The 19,369-nt window shown below is 36.5% G+C and overlaps 1 long non-coding RNA gene and 1 other non-coding gene across 4 annotated transcripts; both read right to left on the bottom strand.

The window, feature by feature from the left end:
- Nucleotides 1–8,027: 8,027 nt before the first annotated feature.
- Nucleotides 8,028–11,772, bottom strand: LOC112718833 (uncharacterized). 3 transcript variants are annotated; one of them, XR_011872114.1, is made up of 5 exons: nucleotides 11,149–11,769; nucleotides 10,931–11,078; nucleotides 9,341–9,821; nucleotides 8,554–8,790; nucleotides 8,028–8,204 (listed from the first exon to the last, which is right to left on the bottom strand). It is a non-coding gene; the product is annotated as an uncharacterized lncRNA (long non-coding RNA). The 3 variants fall into 3 exon arrangements; XR_011872109.1 differs by having other exon boundaries at nucleotides 9,319–11,078; nucleotides 11,149–11,772; XR_011872108.1 differs by having other exon boundaries at nucleotides 9,341–11,078; nucleotides 11,149–11,772.
- Nucleotides 11,773–18,761: 6,989 nt separating this feature from the next.
- LOC112763893 (small nucleolar RNA R71) lies at nucleotides 18,762–18,869 on the bottom strand. The gene has a single exon (XR_003182955.1). It is a non-coding gene; the product is annotated as a small nucleolar RNA R71 (small nucleolar RNA).
- Between the last annotated feature and the right edge of the window lie 500 nt (nucleotides 18,870–19,369).

Here is a 19,369-nt window from a genome sequence, read left to right as displayed (position 1 = left end):
CAATGAAGCAATTTCGTGTAGAGACCTTTTCTGGAGTTAAACGCCAGCTTTCATGCCAGTTTGGGCGTTTAACTCCAAGTTTTATGCCAGTTCCGGCGTTTAACACTGGAATTTCTGAGGGTGACTTTGAGCGCCGGTTTGGGCCATCAAATCTCGAGCAAAGTATGGACTATCATATATTGATGGAAAGCCCAGGATGTCTACTTTTCAACGCCGTTGAGAGCGCGCCAATTGGGCTTCTGTAGCTCCAGAAAATCCACTTCGAGTGCAGGAAGGTCAGAATCCAACAGCATCTGCAGTCCTTTTTGGTCTCGGAATCAGATTTTTGCTCAGGACCCTCAATTTCAGCCAGAAAATACTTGAAATCACAGAAAAACACACAAACTCATAGTAAAGTCCAGAAAAGTGAATTTTAGCTAAAAACTAATAAAAATATACTAAAAACTAACTAGATTATACTAAAAACATACTAAAAACAATGCCAAAAAGCATACAAATTATCCGCTCATCAGGCCACTATGACAAATCATATATCAAATAGAAGCTCCGGACGTTAGCTTTCCAATGCAAGTGGAAACGCATCTTTTAGACCTCTGTAGCTCAAGTTATGGCTGTTTTAGTGCAAGAGGGTCAGGCTGACAGCTTTGCAGTTCCTTCAACTTCTTGTATTCCTTCCACTTTTGCATGCTTCCTTTACATCCTCTAAGCCATTCCTACCCTGTAATCTCTGAAACACTTAACACACATATCAAGGCATCAAATGGTAATAAGAGAGGATTAAACATAGCAAAATTAAGACCAACGAAGCATGTTTTCAATCATAGTATAAAATCAGGAAGGAAAATGTAAAACATGCGAATTCAATGAATAAGTGTGAGACTAGTGGATAAAATCCACTCAATTAAACACAATATGTACCACAAAATAGTGGTGCATCAACCTACCAAGTGTTTGACAAAATGCTTGGTTGGGTTTTAGAGTAGAATTTTATGCTCTTGGCTTGGGAAGGTAACTTAGGAACTCTTGAGTTGCTAATGTCCAAGTGATTGATGATTGGGAGCCATTAACCTTAGATCTCACTAATTGAATTGGTGAAGACCTAGGACTTATGGACTTGGATTGACATAGCTCATTTGACTCTCCTTTATCATTTAGAGGATGACTTAATGGGGTTGATCCTTGCCAATTCTCATGTTGTGGTTAGTGATAAGGGTAGAGATCCTTGACCACCAACCCTTGCCAAGACCTTTTCGTTATTTGAATTTCCTTATCATTTACTTTTCATGTCTCTTATTCCAAAAACCCCAAAATATTCTTTCATAGCCAATAATTGACCACTTCATTGCAATCCTCGTGAGATGACCCGGAGTCTAAATACTCCGGTTAATTTTCATTTGGGGTTTGTTACTTGTGACAACCAAATTTTTGATTGGGAGCATTATTTGTTGGTTTAGAACTATACTTGCAACGAGGATTTCATTCATTTGAGGAAATTATATACCGTCAAAGAATTCACTCGTCAAATTATGATGAGTCAATCTCACTTAGTCAACCCCTAACATCGAGGAGTAAGTCAAGCAAGCATAATTGACCTTAATCCATAAGTCCTAGCTAACTTACCAAACTAGTTGGTAAAAAGCTAGCGTTAATGGAAATAGGAGTCAACTAACTACCCAAGAATTACTACTAAATGTCGGTCATTATGACTCTAGTATCCTAGAAACTCATATCCCAAGCCAAGGTGTGAAAATCTACTCAAAATTACCAAGTGGCATTTTCACAAACACTTGGTGGGCATCTAACCAAAACATGAGAAATTGCAAAGAAAAATGAAAACTATAACCAAAATATTCACAATATCAACAATAAACATCCAAACAAGCATAAAGAAAGCATAAAACACTAAATTTATCAATCAAAACTCCAAGATACCAAAATTGCATATATAAACAAAGTAACTTGAACCATAAGAAAATAAAAGAAAAAGTGATGTAATTAAAGAGAAGATTAAGAATACTTACAATAAAGATGAGCAAAATCAAAGATCAAAGCTTGCTATAAAATGCTACAATGGAGATTTGCTAAACCCTAAGAGAGAATTTCTACACTACTCCTACTCCTACTCCTAATACTATGAAGAAAAATGTAAAAATGAGGTCTCCTACTCTAATGCCTTCATATGGCTTCATTTCTCCTTCATATAGCACTTCAAAAACCAAATTTAGCCTTCTAAAACTAGGCTAAAGGCCCCCAAAATTGTGAATCACGTATTTCATTAATGAATCCACGTGCAGACACTTATGTGTACACACAGGTGTGTACGTATGCACACATGTTGTTTTTCCTCCTGTGCGTACGCACAGAAGTTGTGCATGGGCACACTTGCTAATTTTAATTCTATGTGTGGGTACAGACCTGTGCGTACGCACATGTGCTGATTTTGACCCTTGTGCGTGGGCACAAAAGGTGTGCGTGAGCACATTCTGAAATGCTTTTTTCCTTTGTTTTCTTTATGTTTTCTCCCTTTTTGCATGCTTTCTTCCACTTTTACCAAAGCATTCTTGCCTCTAGGACCTGAAATCACTCAAGAAACATATCACGGTATCGAATGGAATAAAAGTGGGATTCAATTGCTCAATTTAAGCATAAAAATGCATGTTTTCACATTTAGGTTCAATTTAAGGATAAAACACAAAACTATGCTATTTTGGTGATTAAGTGTGAGTTTATGTGATGAAATCTACTCAATTTAAGCCAAAATATATCATCAGATATGGATTCATCATAATTTTTATGATGTTTGGGTATGTTTTGAATTGTTTTGGTTTTGGGAGTTTCGAAAAATTAGAGAATTATCACTTTTGGTAAAAACTAGCTTTTGGTGAAATTTAATGGATCATAACTTAAGCCTCAGTTTTTAAAATTAGTTAAAATTTATCTTAAATTAAAGTTCATTCAAATATCTTTAAATTGATATAAAGTTTGATGAAAATGTATTTTTGTAGAGGAAGTTATGAATGTTTAAAGTTTGGTGTTTAAAATTGATTTCTGCAACTTTACAAAATTCTGCAATTCTAGGATGGCATGCGTACGTGAACCCCCATACGCGAGCGTACCATTATATTTGGTACCTACGCGTACGCGAACTCTTGTATGCATACGCGAGATGGGAAAAAATTTAAGTATGCATACGCATACATTTGGCATGCGTATGTATACACCCTGTTTTGCTGAAAAATGATTTTTCTTTGTTTTTAAGGGTTCTCTAGCTTTCTAAACTTCCATAACTCCTCTTTAAGACTCATGGATAGTAATTAGGCCCTAAGACTAGTATAGATGGGTTCAATTTTGAGATTAATAGATTTATATACGTGTTTTAGAAGACGGTGACTATATAAATACATGTATACATAGAATGATGGACATAAAGAATCAAACAAATCAAAGATTACAATCATAGAAAGAGAATAATCACACACAATTAGACTCAAAACTCACAAGGTTGTGTATTCATAGCTCAAAAACATGTTCCACAATGTATAATTCAAGCAAGTTCAATGAAAAATTCTTACTCAAATCAATTGGGATGCCAATGCCTTATTAAGAATGTTTTTCTTGGAGAATTTCATTATTTTAACTAAGCTTATTATACATATATGCAAACCTAGAAAATGCATCTAAAAATTCTAAAAGACCTAATAATAAAAGAAAAATAAAATGTGGAAGTGTTAGGATTAGAAATTTGTCACCCAAAAACAACCGTTTCAGTTGGACGACCTCCCCACACTTAAAAATTTGCACCATCCTCGGTGCATTCAAAGATGAGGAAGGGGGATATGGTAAATTTCTGGATTGCCACCTTCAGCTGGTGGATCAACCGGTTGTTGTATGTTCTTTCTTCCGCTTCTCTTGTTGCTTATGGTGCATCCTCCATAAAAAATAGAAAACCAGATAAGAAAACAAGTAAATGCAAAAGTAAGGAAGCATATATTGTTGGAATAAGGTAATAATCACTAGAATGAAGTGAGTGACCCAATGTGTGACATGGATAAAAGTAAGTGTGCATTCTAAGTTGCACGCAATTTAGAACACACACACTAACATAAAAAGCTATGTCACAGTTACACAAAAAGAAACATGCACATCACTCATTCTAGTGTGCTTGAGATGCTTGAATGGAAACTTGTAAGTTAAGACCAACAAACAAGTCATACAAAAGCATGAAAGCATTCAAGCGATAATCAAACAATTGTGAAATGGAAGATGAAGGGACATTGGTTGAAGTGCAAGGAGAGTTTAATGATAAATGAACAATGAAAATCACACATCAACCAATGACACACTTTGAATTTTGGTTCCCATCACCTAGTGGACATAAAATATGACACATGGTTGCTATGCAAAGTAGTAAAAGAGACTAGAGGTGAAATCAATCACATAGCAAGCAAGATCCATATAGCTTGACAATTTCAAAAAGATGTCACTAGGTGAGCTTATAATCCAAATTCACAGTTAGGGCATTATGCTAAAATGACAAGTTTCACGTATGTGTAGAGCACATAGTTAAACAATTGAGGGTCAACATGTCCTTAAGGCATAAGCATAACATATGGATGCATATGATCAAGCAACACAATGCATTAAGATAAATGCACAACATCCAACATCAAGAAATTGCCTAGTCAAAGTAAAGAGTTCCAATCACATGTTGGCTAGCTACAAAGTGCAATTCAAAAGATTTAGAATGCTTGAAAGGCAATTTTCATGCACTTGGTATGCACAAAATTAAGCATGAAGAACTCAAAACCAAGTAACACATTATAACCTCATTAAATGATTCCAACAATGAAAATTAACAACAATGATGCTAGGATAGCATCTCATGGGTAATCAGCAGCAATTAAGATCAAAATCAGCAAATTAAATCAATAATCCAACACTTACCACCAAAACAGAAAATTGAAGTAACTAACCAACTAACTAACTAACTAACTAAATAACTAACTAACTAACTAACTGACTAAAGGAGAAGATGGTGGATGGTGAATGATAGTGGTGGGTGATGGTTGGAGGACGAAAATAAAAGAAAAGAAGAGAGAAGAAGAAAAAAAATGGAAAGAGGAGAAGAAAAGAAAGGTGTGTGAATAGGGCAAGGGGTCATGCGTACGCGTGACGTGGGAAAAATGGAGATAACGCATACGTGTAGGGTGGAATTTGTGCTAGACGCACAATTTTGGCACCCCACCAGCACAACTCTCTGGTTTTTAGCCGATGCAGCAGCAGCATCAGCGCGACGCGTGCGCGTCGGCCACACGTACGCGTGGGCGTCACTTTTTTTTAAGAAGCATAAAATAAAAACAGGGCACTCCCACCCACTATATACATACTTGAAACTAACCAAAATACAAAAATAACAAAATCTTTAACCTTTTGAAAAAATTTTCAAAGACAATGCAACAAAATGCAATTTAAAATACTAACCTACTTCAAAACATAAATCTAACAAACAAGCTAACAATCACATCAATATCTACAAGAGTATGGAAAATATGAAAACTACCTAACAATGACAACTCAATTCACTCATTGATTATATCTACAAGAGAATGGAAAGAGGTTACCATGGTGGGGTGTCTCCCACCTAGCACTTTTATTTATTGTCCTTAAGATGCACAATTGGTGAGCTCCTTGTCATGGTGGCTTATGCTTGAACTCATCTTGAAACTTCCACCAATGCTTGGATCTCCAATAAGCTCCAAAGTTCACAATCAATATCACGAAGCTTTGATGGAGTTCCACACAAGCTAAGGGCTCCAAAATTTGATCTTCATATATTCCCAGATCCCAAATCTTGTTTCTACACCCGTCTTCAAGTTGATCATCATCATTTCATCCGGGTGATAAGTAGTTAGAATCCTCACTAAAGCACGCAAACAACTTCTTAAACCCATTCAATGTAGCATGACTCCAACCTTTGCATTTCAACCTTGACCTCTCAACCACAATGAACTTTGAATGTTGTTTCCAACCACTAACCCTCTCTCTTTTACTCTTAATCCCACAAATATTCCTAAGTTGACCATCTGTCTCAAGCAAACCATATTTAAGTGGGATGAGAAAGCTAAGGGATATGAATTTTACCCACTTGAATGTTGTAAAGAATGATGGTACCTTAGGGAGAGAGGTCTCCAATAACTTTGGCAAGGTGATTGCAAGCTCCACTCCCTTGTAATCTTCTTTTGATTCTTCACATGTGGCCATGGAAGTACTTTGAGTGCATGAGTATCGAGAGGCTAAAGTGTTTACTACCTTGGTCAAGGTAACCAAGAATTCTAGTGTCTCCCTTTGCATTTCTCTTTGCCCTCGAAGTAATAAATTGAGTAAATCATCCATTGGGGCTTGGGGTGGATAGGAGGGTTCATTATTTGGAAGAAATGGTTCATAATAGGAAGGTGGTTCTTCTTAGTGGAAATATGGAGGTGGTGTATATGAAATTTGTAGTTCTTGCGAGTATTGATGTTAGAATTGTGGTGGCTCTATGGATTTTCTTACATAATGGTCACAAGGGTGAGTGATAAACCATTATTTTATGATTTATATTGTGTTTAATTGAGTGATTTTATCAAGTCTTCACCCACTTATTCCTTCTCAAAGTTGTTCTATGGTTGAAAACTTGCTTCCTAGAGATATTTTTATTGTGTATTTTAATTCTCTTTTATACAATTCGATCCTGTGATCCGTGTGTTAAGTGTTTTAGGTTTCATAGGGCAGGAATGGCTTAGAGAATGGAGAGAAAGCTTGCAAAAATGAAAGGAACACAAGAAATCAAGGAGATGACCAGCAAACACTGACACGGACGCATGGCTCACGCGACCGCGCAAAATGGAGAAATTGCAGTGATGTGTTCGCGTGCCTGACGCGAACGCGCGGCTTGAAATCTGCACGGATGATGCGAACACGTGGATGACGCGTACACGTGGCAAGGAAAAACGCTGGTTGATGCGATCGCATGGAGGACGCGTACGCGTGACATGCGCGATCTGCAGAATTTACAGAACACGTTGGGAGCGATTTTGGGCCGCATTTTGACCCAGTTTTCGGCCCAGAAATACAGACTAAAGCCGGGGAACATGCAGAGACTCGAGGAGATTCTGATTAGGATAGTTTTTAGTTTTTAGATCTGATTTTACTCTTCCTCTAGGTTTTCACACTACACATTCATAATTCTTAGAATTTTCATTTGCTTTTGGATTTGGTTATTGAGAAGAGTTGTTACCTCCGTCAAGACTTCGTCATTCTAGTTTGTTTTCTTACTTTGTACTTACTCTTTCATATCCTTAATTTGTCCAGAATTATAATTGGATTCTTTTTAGAGTTTATTAATACAAGAATTATTTTTATTTTTAATTGATCTTTTTTATTATTGTTTATCATGTCTTTATTTATTTTCCCTTTTAATTTTATGAAGTCTACATTTATGATTATGGAGTAGTTTCCCAACTTGATTGGGAGTTGATTAAAAGGAGAACCTTGACACTACAAGAAAAAGGCACATTTGTAACAAAAAATATTGTTACAAAACATCAGAATTTTGAAACAAAAGTTTTTTATGACAAAAAAAGGGTCCATTGCAGTAAGTCTCGTTACAAAAAGTTTTTGTAACGAAAAATGGAACTGTTACAATTCAATACCATATTTTGTAACAATTTTTTCTGATACAAAAAACCATAAGTCGTTATAAAAGTGGTAACAAATTTTGATCTTGAAGGTATTTTTCGTGACAGTCAATTTTTTTCCTATAAAAAAATTTTGTTACAAAATGTAACATGATTTTGTAACATTTTTTTTCTTTAGTTACGAAAGCAAATTAATTATTTTGTAAGAACTTTTTTTATTACAAATTACATGCATAATTTACTAAATTATTTTTTAAATTAACTAATATATTAACGATTTTAATAAGCAAGTTTACATATATATAATATGCAAAAACATACATAAGTCAAACAAGATCCTTTTAGCTAAAATTGTCTTGAAACAAAATAACATTAGCTAGTGAGTAAATTGATTAGTTCAACCAAAACATAAAAGTTCTAACATAAAAGTTCAACCAAAACATAAAAGTTCTAACATAGATTAGTGTCTCTATGCATCAAAACATTCTTGAGCCCTCAAGGTAGCATATGGTCACCATATCAGCACTCCTGTAAATAAGAAAAAGCGAAACAAAAAAGTTAGAAACAAGATATAACACTAATTATAATTTTTCCACTAAGTTTTATCCAAAATGTTTAGAAAATTTTCAACAGAACCTCCCCTAAAACTTGGATATTTCCACCGTCCACGATTCCAACAAACACAACCAATTCACAACTTATGTCTCAGCCATACCCAACCAAATTTATCAAACCAAACAATAGGACATTTGTCATTTTTCAACCATGACACAAGTAAAATGTGATAAATAGATCCATATACAAATTAAAGTATACTAATATAAAATGGGAATCATCTACGAAAATGTATTAAAACCATAAGCAACTTTAGGAGTACCTTTAGGGTCTAGTTTGTTTCATTGTCAAAGCGCGCTATGAGAGAGTTCATAACAGCTTGTTGAGCTTCCAATTGAGCTTTCACTCGAGCTTATTCTTCCTTTTGGCGTGTTTGTTGCTTTTTTAAGTTTTTCTTGGAGCACATCTATTTCTTTTGTTAGCTCCTCACGGTCTTGCATTGCCTCTTGAAGTTGTACTTGAATCCTTAACTTAGATTTCTAAGCCTTTTTGCCATAACCTAGCATCACAGCGACTATCACTATCAAAGGGCTCTATGTAAACTAAATTCCAAGGCGGTTCTCTATAACTCCACAATACAAACTATCCTAATTCAATGTATTGTAAAAAACAAAAAATCAATAACAAAATTGAATTAATATTTCTATGTTAATAATGATGATGTAGTTACCTAAAAACACAAAAATTTAAGAAAACAAAAAGTATCAAAATCACCAAAAAAAAATGCAAAAAAAGAATCAAAATAATAAGGCACTAGATTAAAATAATAAGGCACCATAGAACATGATAAAAAAAGAGTTTGCTAGCAAGTTTTCGTCCAAACTCAAAAGCCTACACCACCAGACAACAATCACAAAGATAGTAATGACACCTAAGAATTGTACCAAAATAATCAATTAAAATATTCAGCAGATTTGTCTGATCATATGATTAACAAATATAAAATGATCAAAGAATATGAAACAATGACTACATATGAGGATTTCTGCATGGGTTTTAGTTGTATATAGGATAATTAAATCCATACCTCTGGCTTTCTAGATACTGACCTTCAAACAAGAAATCTACAACTTCTGACTCAAGAAGACAGTTAGTGAACCTGTGCATTTTGTGAAATCTATCCTTCCCAGGAATAAACTCTATCATTTTGTGGACAATTACTACAAGTTCATCAATCTTTATCCAGATTTGGCTATAGTCTTTCGGGCTCACAATCTCCATTGGCACCTTCTTTATCACTAGAGTACTCTTGTGCATTAGTATTGACTTTAATTTCAGCTTCAAATCCCTTGGAATTACTCCCTTGTACTTCTTGAATAGAACTAGTTTCAGATTGCAAATCCTTGCTCTCATAAACATTAATCAACTCAGATTTCACACCTTCAACCTCATTCATCTTATCCCGATCTTCAGTATTGCTAACCTTTTCGATCGATTGAACGCTCTCTTCATTCTTATCCATTAAATCTTGATGTTCCATGGTTAAAAACTTAAAATGAACCTAAGATTTCCTCGTCAACAATGCAAAAACTGAAAGTTTACCCAATAAAACATAAGCCCTGCGATATTGCCAGTTACCAGTCCATATACTATATATACAAAAAAGATTTAAAATACTAATCATCCAATTGTTCTAATTTTAGACGGCAGTAGAAAAATATAGTAAGATTAAGACTAAGAACTAGAGCAACAGTGAAGTATTCCAATTCCAATAGCAGAACACATCGAATAATCAAGATTGCGAGAATACAAACAAAACAAAACAAAAAATGGCTAAAAAATAAAAATTATAGCATTACAGGAGAGCAAAATATACATCGAAACAATTACAAAAAAATGAATGAATAGAAAGTAAGCCAAGAAGAAGAAGGAGCAGGAATAGCTTACTGTTAGAGATCCAATCTAATGAGAAGAGTTGAAAGGAAGAGACTTAATTTTGATGCGTTATGAAAATAAAATTAAGACAGAGTGTTTTTTACATTTTTTAAATTTCAGACCTTTTAATAGGTTTAGATCAATCCTAGTCTTGAAAACGATTTCTAATTATAAGATTCAACTTGTGATAGCACTATTCTTTAAAACGAAAGAATTTCAGTGTCTAATATTTAGTAGTCAATGGCATGATTAAGAAGCTAGGCAAGGCATGCAAACATATCATGAAAAACAAGAGGATCTTCTGATAATCAAAAACAATATCCCTAATCAGAAGTTCTAATAAATTAAATCCTAGACTTCCATGGCATTACAGTTAATTTCAAAATAAAATCCCCTACCTCAATTAGCCGAAACTCAGTAATTAAACGTAACTCCGGCAATTCTTTATCACAACCAGCTAAACACAGAATTTTCCAACATTCTCAAACATTTAAGAAATCAAGCACATGTTCATAATAGTTCATCAGCTACCAACCAAGTTTTCAAGCATACCCTTATCATCATCAAATCACATAACCAATAAAAATCATCCTCAAACACAGTAACAAATCAATCTTATCACAATCAATCGTATTCACTATTACCAATAATTTTGACTTTCATCAATTAGCCATACATAACATTTATAAGTTATTTGCATTACTCAATAAAATCTATGGGCATTCTTAATTTAAAAGCTTTCATTTTACAAACGAACCCTCTACCTCAATGTCGCAATAGCAGGATTTGGTGCAGGAATCCCCTTTATCCCCAATTCATGGTAGCAGCAGCAATTCTAGTAATATTCTCGCAGCAGAAACATTCAATAGCTCTAGACAAGGGCGGCAACGCCGAACAATGATAATAATGACTCTGAAAAACTAAATGAATCAAAAACAATTGCAGAGCAAGGTGATACAGGGCAATTTCTTCATAAGCTTACCAAAACGGAAGGTAATAGAAACAACGTCTCCAATTTGGTCATAGCTTGGTGGCTAGCTGGCGATGGAGGAACACCTCTTTCCGCCTCTGGTTTGTGATTCCAATGACGATGAGGGACTTGGGTAGAATCAGAATCGGCAACATCATCTCCTCCTCCCACATGCAATGGTGACGGTAGGGGCTCTGGTGGCTAGGGCTCCGATCGGAGGCAGCAGTGGTGGCAGGACACCGCGGCGGTGAAACCCTTTTCCCTTTCCTTCGTCGATCGCGTCTTCCCTCTCTCACGCGCCTCTGGTTCTTGCGGATGAGCCTTTCTCAGCTTCTCCCTCTCACCCACACGATGGCAGCGGCGGTGGCTGAACGGAACGGACGCGGTCTGGGCGGCAATGGCGCGGCGCAGGATGCGACGGAGCTGGCAGTGGCCGAGCGCGACGGCTCCTCTCCTTCCTCGCGTCGTCCCTGGCTCGCAGCACTCTCTCCTCTCCGATTGCAACCTTCTTTCTCTCGTCTCCCTTAATCCCCGTTTTCTTTTCTTTCCTTTTTGGTTTGCTGAGGCTGTGTTGTGTGTATATGGGGAGAGGGGCTTGCAGTGGTTGAGTGAGTAACAAGGGCTAGGGTTAGATGAGTGGGGTTAGGGTTTAATTTGGTTAAATTTAGGGTTTGGATTTAATTTGGAAATTATAGTTTAATTTTGGGACAAAAAGTGAAATTAGGAATTTTGGGTAAATTGGGGTTTTTGGATTTATCTGAAAACTAATTAAATTTCTAAAATTATTTTAAAATATTATTTATTGTATCAAAATATTAATTGATTTGAAATCAAATACTCTAATTGAAATTATAAGATAATATAATTAATTTTCTTTATTTATAAAAATATTAGTATTAAATTTTGAAATCTCAATTATTTAAACCGAATCGTATAAAATTTTTATTATTTTACATTTGTTAAATTTTATAATTTAAATATAGAAAATAATTCGATAATTATAAAATCAGATAAAACTTTAAATTATTTTAAACTCAATTAATCAAAATTTGATTTAATTATCTTTAATAAAATAATTTCAGGGATTAAAATACATAATGATAAATAAATCTAAATTAGCTCTTAATAAGATCTTCTAAAATTTCTAGATCTTACACAAAGTCTTACATTTAGTACGTTGAAATAAAATTTTTTATTAGTTACAAAGAATCTTTGAATTTTGTGACAAATAAATAACTTGTTACAAAAATATTGTATTTTGTGACAAATTAATTTTTTGTTACAAAATATTTTGAATTTTCGCAACAATATAATCTTTTGTTACAAAACATTATAACATTTTGTAACAAAACAACAATTCGATACGAAAGCCAACATAATTTGTAACAAAATAAATCAAATTTTCTTATTGTTACAAAATATTCTTATTTTGTAACAATAACTAATTATTGTTAACAAAAAAACTATAATTTGTAACAATTTTAAATTTGATACAAATTTTTTGTTACAAATGTTCTATTTTCTTGTAGTGTGAGTTGGAATACTCAAGAGTCAAATTGTAATTGGGTTTATTGTTGGTTGAATCTCTAGTCACTGACGCTAATCCTTCCCAAGGGAGAGGATTAGAGCTTGTGAATATAAGTTGACTTCCAACTTACTTGACCTTCCTTTATTCAGTAAAGGATAACTAAGTGGAAACAACTACCAATTATTAATTGATCTTGAGAAAAATCCAACAAGGATAGAACTTCCAATTAATCTTCTCTCGGTCAAGATCTTTCTTTAAATTATATAAATTCTCTAATTATTTTCCTGTTTCTCAAACTCAAAATTTCTTGAAAAACCTCTGACCAATAAGCTGCACCCTTTTGTCAACTCGTTGGGAGACAACCTGGGATTCATACTCCTAGTATTTTTATTCAAATTTTGTTACAACCCTTTTAAATTGATAAGTGAATTTTCACTAGTTAAGAACTGTACCTGCAACGTATTTATCCCATTAAATTCTTAATCGGTAAATTTCCGCCTCCGTCAATTTTTGGCGCCGTTGCCGGGAAATTGCAAATGTGTGCCTTATTATTGGTTATTGTAAATATTTACTTTTTGCTTGTTTGTTTGTTTTTATTTTTTTGCTTTTTTCGTAAATTAAGAGGTTATTGGTTTTTATTTAGTTATTAAAAATTTCAAAAATTTGTTCTTGGTGTTCATCTTGATCTTCAAGTTGTTCTTCGTGTTCATCTTGACCTTCAAGTTGTTCTTGGTTTTTTTCTTCGTTTTGATCTAAAAATTTTAAGTTTGGTGTCATTTTATTATTTTTTTCTTTCCTCATTAATTTCAAAAATATATTTTCTCTTTATTTTAATTGATTTTTTTCGAAAATTACAAAAAGAATTCAGATTTTTATTTTAAAATTTTTATCTTATCATATCTTAGTTTTAAATTTCAAAATTCAAATCTTTTTCAAAAATCATATCTTTTTCAAAATCTTATCTTATCTTATTTCAAAATCAAATTTCAAATTTCAATATTTAAATTCCAAAATTCAAAATTCAAATTTCAAAATTTAAATTTAAAATTTTAAAAATCAAACCTTTTCAAAATTTAAACCTTTTTCAAATTTTTATCTTATATTGTTGTTAGTATTTCTAGTTTTAGGAGTTTATTTTCATTTATTTTTATTAGTTTTTATTTCCTTTAGCTACCATGAACTCTCACAACTTTGGCTATGAGTCTGGTTACAATTATGTTGTAAGGAGAGGAGATTACAATAAGAACATGCATCAAGGATGGGACAACCAAGGATGGGAGGAGCCACAAGGATTTGATCAACTCTCTTGGCAACAACCTCCACCAACATACTATAACCAAGAGCCCTTCCAAGAGGCATACCAAGATGACGGCTATGGTGAGCACTCTTTTGATTATCAACAACCACCACCATATGCTTATGAACCGCCTCCCCAACACACCTTTGAACAACCATACTCACAAGCCCCCTACAACCAAACACCTCAGTATGACCCTAACCCATATCCATCATGCCAAACACCCTATGAGCAATATGATCCTAATTATGCTATCCAAGCGGAACAAAAGTCAAAGGATCGTTTCAAGGAGACAGTGGATCGACTCAATGCAACCATTCAACAACTGGGCCAAGCGATAATTCGACTAGACTCCCGCCGTTTAGACACTCAAGGAACCCCCATGGCTTCATGTGGAGAATCTACTAAAGAACGCAGCATGAAGGAGAAGCTAGAAACTCTGATGGACCATGAAAAGCATGACTTTGTGTTGGAACAATTGGAAGAAGCCATACCTCCCAAGGAAAAGAAAGAAGTGGTTGAAGACGTAGGAGATGCAGAACGTCCATGGGAACCTCAAGTCACAGAACCCCCTTCTAAGGAGTTTGAATTTGATGTTGAGGAGGGTGTACAACCTCCAAGGCATATTATGGTTGAAGACTTTGAAGGAGATGATCAAGAGATGGATTCAATCATTGATGAATTCTTATCTACATTTGAATCCTCTTCCATTGGACTTGATATGGAGTTTAAAGAAGAAGAAGCATAACCTCCCATGCCCTTGGTGAACAATGAAGAAGAGATTGAATTGGAAGAAACCTTCCAAGAGGAAGAGGTTGATATTGAAGAAGCTTGCAAAGAGGTGGAAGTTGTCAAAGAAGAGCTCAAGGGAATGGAGCTGAAAATCACCTTGCCAAAGTTGTTGGAGACCTCTCCCCCAAAGCCATCACCGTCCATTCCTTTATTCAAGTGGGTAAATCTCTCATCTCTAAGCTTAATTAGCTCACTTGAATATGCTTTACTTGAGACAGATGGTCAGCTTAAAGCTCTTTGTGGCATTAAGAGTAAGTGGAAGATGGTTAGTGGTTGGAGTTGTCAAGCAAGGTTCAACATGGTTGTGTGCTTAAAGTTTAAACGCAAAGGTTGGTGTAGAGCTCAATTGAATGGGTCTAGGATGTTGTTTGGCCGCTTCAGTGAGAATTCAGACTGCTTGCCACCCGGATGGAACAATATTGCTCAACCAGAAGATGGGTGCAAAAGCAAGATTTGGGACACCAGAATTCATTCCAACAATCAACACTCTTGGCGCCTTGTCACTTGCTTCAACTTTCTTGAAGACTTTATGCATCTAATTTGGGACCCCGGAGGTTACTGGAAGTACAAACACTGGTGGGGATTCCTGGATCAGTACAAGCATAAGCCACCATGACAAGGAGCTTACCAAATGTCCAACTTAAGGACTTTAACTAAAAGTGCTAGGTGGGAGACAACCCACTATGGTATGATCGTTCCTTTTGCAATTTCAATTTTTATCTCATTTTGTTTATTTTTAAGTTTTATTTTATTTTATTCTATTTTATTGAACCTGGAATTATTCATAACATCCATATCAGCATTGCATTCTGCATACTGCACACTGCACAAAAAAAGGCACGTGACGCGACAGCGTCGCCGACGCGTCCGCGTCATATGTGCCTTGGGAAGAGACGAGAATTTTACAGAAAGTCACGTGAAAGCATGGTTGGAGGCGTGCCTTTGGCACAAATTTCCCACGCGACCGCATCGCTGACGCATCCGCATCTTGTGGAAATATGGCCTCCCACGCGTTTGCATCACACACGCGAACACGTGCCTTAAAAATCGACGTAAAAAGGGTGTATGGCAGAATATTAGGCTGGAATGGGGCTGGAACCATGCTAGAAGCACAGGCCTTACCACGCAAACGCGTGCCCCACGCGTTCGCATCATTTTTCAACAAATGGCCTTTCATGCGATCGCGTCACCCACTTGAATGCGTCACCCTAAATTTTGGCAAAATGAGTTTGAAACAGAAAGTTGCGGGTACGCGAGGCTGCTCTGACGCCACTAGCGCAATTCACATCACGAGTTCGCGCGACCGACGCATCCGCGTCACTTCAATATCGCGCCAATCGCGCGACTGCGTGCCCTACGCGTCCGCGTCGTCTGCGCCACACAACTTATCCAGATCAGCCAAATATCATATCTTTTCTTCCCCAAATCCTAATTTTTCTTTTTCCCTTTCTTCTTTCTTTCTTCTTACTCCCTTCCCTCCTCATTCTTTCCCATTTCTTACTTACTTTCCCCCCTCTTTCTTTTTCCCACTCATCATCAAGGTTCTTTTTTTCCCTTCTTCTCTCTTTACCTTTCCATTTATTTATTTTCTTCTTCTCTTTTCTTTTTCCTTTCATTATCTATGTTTTCTTCTTCCTTTTTCTTTTTAAACCTTCTTTCTTGGTATTGGAAATTTATTTGGGTCATTAGTCTCTATATTTTGCTTGTGGATTATTAAGAAATTGTTTGACAATTATATTATTTTTTATAGGGTTGCTTGCATGTTCAATTAAATACTTTCGATAACATATTTACCATGCACGCTATGTGTTTGTGAAAAAGCCCGTATGGCATTATGAACTATTATTGGAATTCTTTTATTCTACTACTCTAAATGCTTGTTTTTCATGAAACCACTTTTATATTTTATTAATTAAATATAATTGTCACTACAAACATATTGTTAGTTAGAAAGACTTGGTAATCTAACTTGGACATTGAATGCTTGATCTATGCTACTCATGCCTTTGCCAGCATGCCAATAAACATCTTGCATTTAATTGTCATTACATGCACTTGATATATTTCCATTGATGGACTTTTCACATGTAGTCATGACCATGTGTTAACAACATTCTTCTTTACCGTGCATTGATTACCACCGCTACCGTTCGCTCTCTTGCTCTAACCCTTAGCTTTACAAGTCACTTTCTTTTTCCCTTTTCAGGATGGCAACCAAGAAAGGTAAAAAGAAAGCTACTCCCACACCACCGGCAAGGAGAGGAACAAAACGAGCCTTAGTGGCAGAGCCATCTTCAACAGCGGTTAAACCCTTAATAAAACGAATTAAGAGGATCATCAAGGTCGATGAAAAAGAGAAGGCCTCTCCGGCAAAGGACGCTGCGCGGTTCACTAACCGCTACTGTGAGCATATGTTCCCCATTCTGGCGGAAAAGAACTATAACAATGAGCCCCTTCTCATCCTCCTGACCTGAATTGCTGAATTTGTTGAGCCCCACATTAAGCAAAAACAATGGGGATTCCTACAGAGACAACCACGACAGGTTAATCTATCATGGGTAGTTGAATTCTACTCCAACTTTTACTTGCCAACCCTACAGTCTGTCTATGTCTGTCAGAAGTAAGTTCCCATCACAGAAGAGGCCATTCAAAAAGCTTTAGATCTTCCCCCTGATCCTGAAGGACTGGACACATTTCAAGAAGTCGCACTCAAGCACCAGACATACCAATTTGACCAGGACACCATTCTCAGAGTTATCGCACAACCTGGCAGCAGATGGATTTACAGATACCATCGTTCCCAACCTAAAGGAATATCGGCTTCCGCACTTACCTTAGAAGCTCGAGTATGGGCGCAGATTATGTCCCATTACATCTTTCCGAGTACTCATGAGTCCTCCTTCACTGCAGACATGGATGTTCTACTATGGTGTATCATTATCGACCAGCCTCTAAACCTACCAAGACACATCCGGAACGCCATGGGACACGTACAAATTACGGGCAACTTACCTTTTCCTGCCTTGGTCTTAGATCTCGTCTCAACAGCTGGAGTCTCCTACAGGACTGGGGACACCAGAGCCATGCTTCCACGAAGTGATCAGTATGTCCCTAACGGAAAATATATCAGACCTCCAGTAGCCACTACCAGCCAACCCGCAGAATAGGCTGAAGACATTTCTCCTTCCACTCCACAAGCACCTTCAACAAATCAGCTGCTCCATCAGATACTGGAAAGGTTGGACCGGCAAGAACAGAAAGTGAAGCTACGAGAGCGCCGCAACCAGCGCTGATTCAAATGCCTCAAGGAGCTACTCACAGGAAACTGCAGACCTGACAAAGACCCAGACGCTCTGGAGTCCACTTTATTTACCAGCATAAGGAGCCATGACAGTCCCGACTGTGGAGATACTACTACCAGCCCCCTTTGTTCCTGACAGATGGCACTGAAGAGGGTGCAAAGCCTTAAGTGTGGGGAGGTCGGTCAGTACCTGACTTGTTGAAGCAGATCTTGAACCTGAAAGGACTCTGAAGAAGAAGCTAAGAGAAGCTAAAGCACAACAATCCAGAGAAAATCTTATAGAGAATCTCAAAAAAGAGAGAGACATGGCTGAACCCAATAACAATGGCGGAGGCACAAGGAGGATGCTTGGTGATTATACTACACCTACTTCCAATTTTTATGGAAGAAGCATCTCAATCCCTACCATTGGAGTAAACAATTTTGAGCTGAAACCTCAACTAGTTGCTCTAATGCAACAGAACTGCAAATTTCATGGACTTCCATCGGAAGATCCCTATCAGTTTTTAACTGAGTTCTTACAGATCTGTGAGACTGTTAAGACTAATGGAGTAGATCCTGAAGTCTACAGGCTCATGCTTTTTCCTTTTGGTGTAAGAGACAAAGCTAGAACATGGTTGGACTCACAACCTAAAGATAGCCTGGACTCTTGGGATAAACTAGTCACGGCCTTCTTGGCCAAGTTATTTCCTCCTCAAAAGCTGAGCAAGCTTAGAGCGAATGTTCAGACCTTCAAGCAAAAAGATGGTGAATCCCTCTATGAAGCTTGGGAAAGATACAAGTAGTTGACCAAAAAGTGTCCCTCTGACATGCTTTCAGAGTGGACCATTTTGGATATATTCTATAATGGTCTATCTAAGTTCTTTAAGATGTCACTGAACCATTCTGTAGGTGGATCCATTCACCTAAAGAAAATGCCTGCAGAAGCTCAAGAACTCATTGACATGGTTGCAAATAACCAATTCATGTACACCTCTGAGAGGAACCCTGTGAGTAATGGGACACCTCAGAGGAAGGGAGTTCTTGAAATTGATGCTCTGAATGCCATATTGGCTCAGAATAAAATGTTAACTCAGCAAGTTAACATGATTTCTCAGAGTCTGAATGGATGGCAAAATGCATCCAACAATACTAAAGAGGCATTTTCTGAAGAAGAAGCTTATGATCCTGAGAACCCTACAATGGCAGAGGTGAATCACATGGGTGAATCCTATGGAAACACCTATAATTCCTCATGGAGAAATCATCTAAATTTCTCATGGAAGGATCAACAAAAGCCCCAACAAGGCTTTAATAATGGTGGAAGAAACAGGTT

This window comes from Arachis hypogaea, chromosome 2 (genome assembly GCF_003086295.3).
Source record: "Arachis hypogaea cultivar Tifrunner chromosome 2, arahy.Tifrunner.gnm2.J5K5, whole genome shotgun sequence".
NCBI classification, from domain to species: domain Eukaryota; kingdom Viridiplantae; phylum Streptophyta; class Magnoliopsida; order Fabales; family Fabaceae; genus Arachis; species Arachis hypogaea.
This window is presented reverse-complemented; position numbering and strand designations above follow the sequence as displayed.